The sequence below is a fragment of the Idiotropiscis lumnitzeri genome, unplaced genomic scaffold (assembly GCF_059441095.1).
Source record: "Idiotropiscis lumnitzeri isolate Australia: NSW breed Sydney's pygmy pipehorse unplaced genomic scaffold, RoL_Ilum_1.0 HiC_scaffold_84, whole genome shotgun sequence".
In the NCBI taxonomy this organism is placed as follows: domain Eukaryota; kingdom Metazoa; phylum Chordata; class Actinopteri; order Syngnathiformes; family Syngnathidae; genus Idiotropiscis; species Idiotropiscis lumnitzeri.
Genome location: NW_028283622.1, coordinates 394527 through 401771, shown reverse-complemented (window position 1 = coordinate 401771; position 7245 = coordinate 394527). Strand labels below are relative to the sequence as shown.

Sequence of the window (7245 nt, the reverse complement as noted above, 5' to 3'; positions counted from 1 at the left end):
TTGTTCTTCCATCCGCATCCTGTAGGACAGCCGTCCTTACCTCCCGGATCTTCGTGTATGGTGTGTGTGTGTGTGCACGTGTGAGGACAGGGGCAAGAAGTCCATGTGTTTTTACGTTTCAGTGTCCAGTTTGAGTTCGTCATTCTCAACATTAATCAGGTTGTAATGGTACATTTGGGCAACAAACCTACGATTAACCATCGTCTTTGTCATAAAAATAATGCAACATGAACAGACTACACATAACAAAATGAAAACTATAATTATCCCTATATATTGTTTTTTAAATTCTTCATAGTGGTCATAACATCAATAATTGTTTCATTTTTATTAAAAATTTAAATGCAGTAATGTACTCCAATCAAGGCTGATATTCCTTTATGTACGTCATTAATTTCCAAACAATATCTAATCTTTTTGTTCTGTGGCTTCAACATATTTATCATCTCATCAATATTAGCACCACAGAGTACTGAGTTTCGAGATCCTCACAATAGTCGTTCTCAAAATGATATTTTATTTTTATCAATTTAGCTTTGTTAAGGTAAGATATTTTATTGACAATCTAACATTAATATGCAAAGAACATGTACATTAGTACGAAATGTAAAAGAAAATTGTGGTGGGGGGGTGCGAATTGTTTTCTTCTTGGTAGGGGGGGCATGACAGGAAATAATTGAGAACCACTGGTCTAGTCACACACCAGCTCGGGTTCATTCCCTACCAGAGAAATGACATTCCATGTCCCCAGAGCTAGGCGCTTTATGTTGCCGGGGATTGGACTGCCTTTGACTGCCTCCTAGCTCAAAGGAAACCCAAATTCTTTGGTCCCGCCCACTGGTAGTGAGCCGAAGCCCTTGTATTAAATAATAAATAAATACATAAAATAAAAAAATTAATAAATTTAAAAAACGGACCGATCCACTGCTTGGGTTAGTTTGACCCACCTTGAGATCCGTTCCCACTCAGTGACAGTGTCTACAAGCCACTGCCACCAGGCCAGTGAACCCAACGTCCAGGCAGTGACAAAAAACGTGATCAAATTACATTGCTCATCATAAGGTGTTTGTGAGACGCTCTTTGTATGTTTCCTCAATTAAGACCTGTTTTCCATTGGTGTATTTGAAAAAAGTGGTGAACCTGTTAAATTCACTACAAAACGTTAAGAAGATGAAAGTAATGTTTGAAGGAATATTATTTTTCTATCGACGTGCCGGCGGGCGGGCACAGATAGAGAGTGATAAAGCAGCACCACCCGCGCGGGGCGTGCTGACGAAAAGGCAAGCGCTCCTCCTCTCATCGCGTCCTTATTAAGACAGAAAAAAGACGCTGTTGAATTTGACCTATTCGCAGTTCGAGCAGGTGCTTAACGCTGGAGAATATCACCACTTCGAAGTTCGAACTGCTGTTGAAACGGAGAGGTAAGTGTTTTTCGTTGGGTTTTTTTCAAAACATGCGTCGAGTGCATTTGTTCATAGTTAGAGATAGTTGTGTGGAAAACACTATACAAAGTAGCACCATGGATGTGGGCCTACAACACTGGCCTAGCAAACATGTGCTCCTACATCGACATAATTGACGAGCTCCAGTTAAGCATTGAATAATTATAAAACGTCATGGTGCTTTTACTCATTTAAAGAACTAAACCGACGCGTATTGTCATCCGGTGGTCAGGTTTGCATTGAATGTGAGCACGAGGGACGCTAGCTTGTTGCATTAGCTTTGCGGAGCTAACAGCTTGCACTTTTAATAATAATAATAATGCCTTTATTAGTCCCACAATGGGGAAATTCGAGATTCGAACCCAGGCCTCCTGGGGAGACTGGGTCCTGAACGCGGCGCCTTAGACCACTCGGCCATCCTGGCAGCCACGAGATTCGAACCCAGGCCTCCTGGGGAGACTGGGTCCGGAACGCGGCGCCTTAGACCACTCGGCCATACTGGCAGCCATAATAATGCCTGTTGTTATAGAACCACAGAATGCAAGTACCATGATAATTTCTGCCATTAATTTTTGTGTAAGACACGATGTTCACTGGTTAATTACATGATTCTTAAAGCAAAGGTTACTGTGAATGCAATTTTGGTAAGATTTTTGTAGTCGCACTGCATAAATCTGTCTGTGTCTGTTGTTTAAACTTCAATATAAACTATTATGGTTGAAATCGTTAATTGGGATGGAGGAATTGATATTTTTTTAATTTATAATTTATTTTTCTTACACTGATATTGTTAAAACTCCATTTAGCCCATAGTATTAATAATTCTCAACACAATACTGTCTTTTTTCTTTATAGAATAAACAATGCCTTCCCTGAGATGCAGGAAGTCCCCAAAGCAGGATACTATTGAACATGCAGTCAAGGGTCTGGACAAGACTGCAGAGTTAGAAGCGAAGTATATAAACTAATTTAAAGGTATGATGTTAACGCTTTTGCTAAGATATATTATTGTTTTCTGATAACCAAGCTGACATCGTTTTTTAAGTGGTTATTTTACATTAAGAGTGTCTTGACCTTTTCTTTTGCCACTTTTGTCAGTTTCAAGTTATTTCAGTGAGTGTGAAACCTGATGGAAGTCTCAAAGACAAGCTGTTAATAGGGTCTGATTCCAATAGAAATTTCTTGTATGATTTGATTTAGATTTAAAAATTGTGGATTTCCTATTTTTATGTTTTGTGTACACAAGATTGTCTCAAAGATTAATTTCTGACATTGATTGAATAATTGTTTTTTTTTTTTTTAATCTATTTTAAGTGTTGATGCAGCTCAAGAAGATGGCAGTCTGGGAAGACTGGTTAATGATGACCACATGCACCCCAACTGTAAAATGAAGAAGATGACAACAGAGGACAGACCACACCTCTGTCTGTTTGCGCTCCGAGACATTGATGTTGGCGAAGAAATAACTTAAGACTATGGACCAGCTGGCCTTGGAGAACACAGGTTTGTAAGATGCATCTTTAAGTACAATAACAGAGCCCACTTGTGGTGTTCTGGTGATGTAGTTTCCAATTAGTTTGGCAATCTAATAAATGTATGTGAAGTTTCTATGGAAGTTGAACATGATGACTGACTGGGGGAGTTCTCCATTGTCCACTATCTGTAATTCAAATTTGTGGGTCTGAGTCAAAGTTTGGCTCTGCAGGAACAACGAACTGGTCAGGGAGTGACAGTATTACAAAGTTCTGCGTTACTCCTTTCTGGGCGGTGGCCCTGTTAGGCCATCATATGCCATATTGCAAATATCCCCATTGTGGGACTAATTAAGGACATCTTTATGTTGTGGTTTCCCTACCAGAACCAGCACCAACCCTGTATATTCATGATATAAAACACTGTTTCAATTTGATATTTAGCCTTTCTATACTGTAAAAATAGAAGACCCCAGGCTTTCCTGCGCGCCCTTGCCCAATTGGTGGTGTTCAGGAGACAACCTGGGACTGAAATATCAGTCACAACCAGTGTTGTTTTCGTCACTGATGACTATGACGAAAATACTTCGTTAACGCCCCTTTTTTAATGACGATGACAAGCTATACGAGGTTCTTTTATGACGAAAACATGACGTGATGTACATGAATTTTTTTCGTTGACTAGACAAAATTGTTAGCATGTGGTTCATAAATTATTTTATGTTGCTTTTAGTGAAATAAAGCCACAACAGTTGCCCAACAAAATGTTTTGCTTCTCTGCTTATTTTGGAGCAGTGAGTATTGATTCCACTGTTGCCACTTTTTTCTGTTTGTAATGAAGAATCCTTAGTAGTCCATCCAAAAGTCTTTGTTATTGGGTGGAAACCTTGAATGCCTTGTTTTAACTCAAATGGACTTAAACCCATCCATCCATCCATCCATCCGTTATCTGTACCGCTTCTCCTCACTAGGGTCGCGGGGGGTGTTGGAGCCTATCCCAGCTGTCTTCGGCAGTAGGCGAGGTACACCCTGAATTGGTGTCCAGCCAATCGCAGGACATGCATAGACGAACAACCATCCACGCTCACACTCATGCCTCGGGGCAATTAGAGTGTCCAAGCAACTTGCCATGCATGTTTTAAGAATATGGGAGGAAACCGGATTACCCAGAGGAAACCCACGCAGGAAGGCCGGAGCCAGAATCGTACCTACGACCTCAATATTGTGAGGCCATCATGCTAACCAGTTGGGCCACCGTGCCGCTTGGACTAAAACCTTTGTGAATAAATTGACGAAAACTAGGGTAAAACTTTTTTTGCGTTTCCGTCGATTAAAACTGGACTAAAACCCTTTTTTTAGTTTTCGTTGACTAAAACTGGACTAAAACTATAACGAATTGGGATGACTAAATGTGATGTAAACAAATCAGCACTTTGTCCAAATGACTTGGACAAAATCTAAAATGCCTGCCAAAAACAACACTGGTCACAACACGTGTCTACAGAAGATTAATTGGCATGGGCGAAATTAATTAGTTTTATTTCATTCATGAGCTTATGTTTTGTTTTGGGTGGCTAAGGCTTAAAATGTGTAAAAATCTAATCCAACCTCAAATATAATTAATTCAATAAATTTATGATGCTACTAAAACATCGAAGCAGCCTCCTCCAGGCTTTACAGACTCAGAAATGGAGGTATGCGTATCGTGTGCTCATCCTGTCGTGTCTCGAGATGTTAAAATTGCAGTTAGATAGACGTGTGCTGATTAGACAAGACTTCTAATATATCTGGTGTCACAGGATATTTGTCAGTGAATGTGTATGTCTGGTTTGAGGCTCACTCAGCTTTTTCTTGTGTTGTGGGGTCCAGTTGAGTTGAATTGCGAGTCAGGTATGTTGGCCATCTGACACCCAACTGTCAGGTTTGCGTTCGTGGGGACCCCGTAGAGCCATTTTTATTGTTGACATAAATCATAGCTAATCATCTTTTCCTTCATTATCATATGAAATACAGTTAGGAGTTGTATGTGCCTTTACTATGTTATAATCTTAGAACCTACCAGCCACTACAGCTGTCCGACAAGAAGACTTTTGGCTGTCCTGTGCTCCATTGCGGCCCTGGTGGCGTTCAAAAGACAACCTGTGACTGAAATATCAGTCACAACATATCTCTACTGAAGATTAATTGTCATGCGCTAAAGTAATTGGTTTTGTTTCATTCGTGAACTTGTTCGTTAAAATGTGTAAAATTCTGATCCATTTTCTTTTTTTTAATTCATTAAATTAATATTCAACTTGTTCATTAGGATGGAGGACAACCGACAATGACTGAATCGGCTGAGGTTGATGCCACCAGAACATCGAAGCAGCCTTCTCAAGGTTTGACAGACTCTGAAAAGGAGGTATGCGTATCATGTGGTCATCCTGTCGTGTCTTGAGATGTTAAAATTACAGTTAGATAGACCTGTGCTGGTTGGACAAGTTTTCTAATATATCTGGACATAAATCGTAGCTAATAATATTTTCCCTCATCATCATATGATATACAGTTATGCGTAGTGTATGTCTTTACTATGTTACAATCTAAGAACCTACCAGCCACTACAGTTCTCTCATTGGGAGACTTAAGCTTTCGTCAGGCTGTCGACTGCTGCATTGCCCTCTTATTGGCTTTAAGTACACAACCTGTAACTGAATTATCTGTCAGAACAGAACCTATGTGTCCACAGCAGGTGATTTGGCATGTGGATTCTTCAGATTTTTAGAAAATAGGTAAAATTGTGATCAAAAGTTTAAAATGTATAAAATTCTGGTATAGTTTGCAATAGTATATCTATTAAATCATTTCAAAACTTCTTAACAAGGATGGAGAACATTGGCTGTGACCGAATTGGTTGAGGTTTACATTACCAGGACCATTGAGCAGCCTCCTCGGGATCTACAAATTTAGGAATGAAGATATGCATCCCATGTTACAATCCTGTTATGGCCCGAGGTTTTGAAGTTGCAGTTACATATTGGGCTGGGCGATATGGCTGATAAGTACATAGCGATATAAGTATTTCATATGGGTCCATCGATACACATTGAATTCTTTTTTCATATTATTTTATTCATTATTTTTTTTATTTTCCAATATTTTCACTGCCCTGTTAAAAAAACATTTAATGTAGTTTTCCTCCCGGGAGCTTTTTGTTACGGTCAATTAAGTGTTTTTGTTAAATATAGCTGCGTAGAATAATTATATGCATTATTATCGTACCACAATGTTTTGGTTTTGCAAATAATTTCCTAAAATCATTCTAATTTTGTTATTACATTATTTTGTCATAATATCATTCATCAATATTTTAGTTTTTTTTTTTTTTCAAATAGAATTAAGACCTTTTTCTGTGCAGATTCCTCTCGGGATTAAGTATTTAATGGGTTCTCAATTTTCTCTTGGACTCTGATGCAACCCAGTCTCCTCCCTTGGACAAAAAATATGGGCTGAATCTTCCTTGGAATAACGACACAGATTCTGACGAATCATTGTCAAATCCTGCCCCTGAACTTTGTGCCTCAGACCCAGACCATATTACTATCCCAAGGCTCAGGAGGACCAAAAGTATACAGGTAAACAACCCATATAGATTTCAGGGAATCTTACAAGCAAATTGCATATATTTTATTGGTCTCCTGCCTTCTTTCCTTTATATTTCGTTGTTGTTGTTGTTTTTTAGATTAAAAAAACAGGCTGACTTTGGAATGGATAAGCATTATTACTCCAACTCAGATGACAGTGGAGATGAATATATTCCGGATACAAGTGAGGCCTCTAATTCAGACGGAAGTGAATCTTTGAAAATTGTGGACCCTCTCTTGAAGTCTAAGAATGCCTTCAGAGATTTTTCTCCCACACCACGAATCTCAAAAGCCACCTCAACGCAGGTTGTTAATCAAGGGCGTTCACCCGTTCGGAGGAGTAGCAGCACTGGTGTGATTCTTGAATTCTATGGCTCTTCAAATATTTGTGCAGTTTTACACAAATCATCCAAAATAGAATTCAAGCACATCTGTGACAGAAATTCAAATTCAGAAGTCAAAGAGAGAGAACAAAAAAAAAAATCTAATGCTGCGCTTCTTCCGAAGACATATACTGTAAACATTAAATGTATGTTAGGACAATCTTGAAAAAAGTATTAGAACACCCTTTACTTTTATTTCTTGTTAATTTTATTAACCAAAATATGTCCATTTTTATTACAGATTAATGAATACAAAATTAAAACTCTAATCAGCTACTTTTTAATCGTTATATTTGTATAAACAAATGTTATACATCTGTGTGTT

General features: G+C 38.6%; 1 long non-coding RNA gene across 2 annotated transcripts; it reads left to right on the top strand.

The window, feature by feature from the left end:
- Positions 1-2035: 2035 nt before the first annotated feature.
- On the top strand, positions 2036-6712 carry LOC148315598 (uncharacterized). 2 transcript variants are annotated; one of them, XR_015840776.1, is made up of 5 exons: positions 2036-2417; positions 2757-2945; positions 5220-5315; positions 6376-6528; positions 6636-6712. It is a non-coding gene; the product is annotated as an uncharacterized LOC148315598 (long non-coding RNA). The 2 variants fall into 2 exon arrangements; XR_015840777.1 differs by lacking the exon at positions 2036-2417 and having other exon boundaries at positions 2762-2945; positions 6312-6528.
- Positions 6713-7245: the final 533 nt, after the last annotated feature.